This window comes from Suncus etruscus, chromosome 14 (assembly GCF_024139225.1).
Source record: "Suncus etruscus isolate mSunEtr1 chromosome 14, mSunEtr1.pri.cur, whole genome shotgun sequence".
Lineage (NCBI taxonomy): Eukaryota > Metazoa > Chordata > Mammalia > Eulipotyphla > Soricidae > Suncus > Suncus etruscus.
In genome coordinates, this window is record NC_064861.1 from 68086973 (window position 1) to 68090017 (window position 3045).

Consider the following 3045-nt stretch of genomic DNA (forward strand, 5'->3'; position numbering starts at 1 on the left):
ACCTGCAAGAAATAGAAGGAATTGGGTTCAGTCCCATATTTCCTGGGATTTATTTTATTATTATTTTTTGTTGTTTTGTTTTTTTGGGCCAAACCCAGTGACACTCAGGGGTTACTCCTGGCTATGTGCTCAAAAATTGCTTCTGGCATGGGGGACCATATGAGAAGCAGTCCCCCACACATCCCAACCCATGCCCACGGTCCGTTCTAGGTTAGCCTTATGCAAGGCAAATGCCCTACTACTTGCACCACCACTCTGGCCCCTGGGTTTTTTGGTGTTTTTTTTTTTTTTAATCACATCCAGCAGTGCTCAGTGGTTACTCCTAGTTCTACGCTCAGAAATTGGCTCCGGCAGGCTCAGGGGACCATATGGGATGCAGGGATTTGAACCAATGTCCATCTGCATGCAAGGCAAACGCCCTACCACTGTGCTATCTCTCCGGCCCCCTGGGATTTATTTATTTATTTGGTTTTTGGGTCACACCCGACAGCACTCAGGGGTTACTCCTGGCTCTACGCTCAGAAATCGCTCCTGGCATGCTCAGGGGACCATATGAGATGCTGGGATTCGAACAACCGACCTTCTGCATGCAAGGCAAACACCTTACCTCCATGCTATCTCTCCGGCCCCATAAGATTTTTTTTTTTTATTTTTTTATTTTTTTTTGGTTTTTGGGCCACACCCGGTAACGCTCAGGGGTTACTCCTGGCTATGCGCTCAGAAGTTGCTCCTGGCTTGGGGGACCATATGGGACACCGGGGGATCGAACCGCGGTCCGTCCAAGGCTACTGCAGGCAAGGCAGGCGCACCTTACCTTTAGCGCCACCGCCCGGCCCCATAAGATTTATTTTTGAGCTAAGGGAACACCAAGGGTTTTTATGACTGGTTTGTTTGTTTTGGGGGTCACACCTGCCAATGCTCAGAGCAGGGAATGGAACCTAGGCCTCTAGCATGCAAAATATACACACCAGTCCTTAGAACCATCTCCTAGGCCTGGCCCTGTGTCAGTAAAGAAATACTAAATTTATTTTTAAAATAATTAGAAAAGGACATAGGAGCAATAATGGAGCCAGGAAAGTGCTTGCCTTTCACATAGTCTAACCGGGTTCAATCGCTGTCACTCCATATAGTCCCCTGAGTACTGTCAAGAATAATTAGTCCAGTGGTAGGGTACTAGCTTTGCATAAGGTCTTAATGTGTTCAATCCCTGGTACCCCATGCTGAGCACAATAAAAAAAATAATTAATTCCTTAGAGCAGTGCCAGGAATAACCCTTGAGAATAGCCTGATGTGGCCTCAAAACCAAACTTAAAAAAATTTTTTTGGGGGGCCACACCTGGTGACGCTCTGGGGTTACTTCTGGCTATGCGCTCAGAAATCGCTCCTGGCATGGGAGACCATATGGAGCGCCAAGGGATAGATCCGAGGTCTGTCCTAGGCTAGCCCAGGCAAGGCAGACTCCTTACCACTTGCGCCACTGCTCAGGCCCCTGAATAAATTAAAAGAAAATGTATTAAGGGATCAGAACAATACATATTACAGCAGGGAGAACATTTGCCTTACACACTGCTGGCTCAGGGTTTGATCCCCAGCATCCTATATGGTCCCCTTAGCATCTCCAGGAGGAAAGTGGTCCCTTCCCTGCCTGTCCACAATCCAGAGCTAGTATTAACCCTAGAGCACCGCTGGGTGTGGCCCCCAAACCAAAAACCTTCAATCAATCAATCAAACCAAGGGGATAAAAAATGAGGGGCTGGAGAGATATAATCGAGGTAAGGCATTTGCCTTGCATGCAGAAGGTCATTGGTTCGAATCCCGGCATCCCATATGGTCCCCGGAGCCCGCCAGGTGCGATTTCTGAACCTGTAGTCAGGGGTAACCCCTGAACGCTGCCGGGTGTGATCCCAAAACCAAACGTAACTCCTGAGCGTCACCAGGTGTGGTCCTCCAAAAAAGAAATAGAAACAGTCAGTGTGGGGGCGTCCACCTCACCCCCACCCCGGGCCCACTTCTAGGCTCCCTGCCTGTATCGCCCGTGGCCCCGGATCCCCCCTGCATGCGCGCACCCCCGAAGCTCTATTCTCACCTTCTTTGCTCTCGCTGCTGGGTGCTGCAATGCCAGTGCACGGACCCAGAAAGAGACCCAAAGCCTCCAAACACCACGGCCCGAAGTGTGCGGACGACAGTGCCCCTGGGGTGCTCCCAAACCCTACAGGATGCCGGTGGAGTGGACACGCGAGGAAGCGCCCTGAGGCCTTTGGAACTGAGCCGGACCCGCCCAAGGCACTGCGCGCGCCTTGAAGGGCGGAACGTGTCATTCCCGCGCCCTGGTGTGGCCTTCGCTCCCCACTTCCTGCCTGGCCGCACAGATCCCAGCAGTCTCCCCTAGAATCAGTGCCTGGAGGCCCCCACACCCCACCCCAGCTGCTCAGTCACTGAAGAAGGGGAGGTCAGTGACTCAGATGCTGAGATCAGAATAGGGGGAAGTAGAAAACAGAGAAGGGAACCCAGAGAGCCAAGTTCTTTTTTTCTCTGTTTTTATTATTTTTTTAATGAAAGCACTATGAATTACAGAATTTTTGAGCTTCATGCATACAACTGAAAGTTTCCTGATTGAGTTTCAGATGTTTCAACACCCTTGCTTAGGGGACAATCTGGGATGCCTGGGATGGAATTTGGGTCAGTTACAAGCAAGGCAAGTGCCCTCTGCTGTGCTAAAACTCTGGCCTCCATGTTTTCTTTTTCTTTTTCTTTTCTTTTTTTTCTTTCTTTCTTTCTATTTTATTGTGAGCTTACCTTTATTGCAATCGTATTCATAGGATTTGTTTTGTTTTGTTTTGGGGCCACACCCGGCGACGCTCAGGGATTACTCCTGCCTATGCGCTCAGAAATCGCTCCTAGCATGGGGACCATATGGGACGCCAAGGGATAGAACGAGGTCTGTCCTAGGCTAGCGCGGGCAAGGCAGATGCCATACCACTTGAGCCACCGCTCAGGCCCCTGAATAAATTAATATATATGTATACATATATATCAAGGGACCAG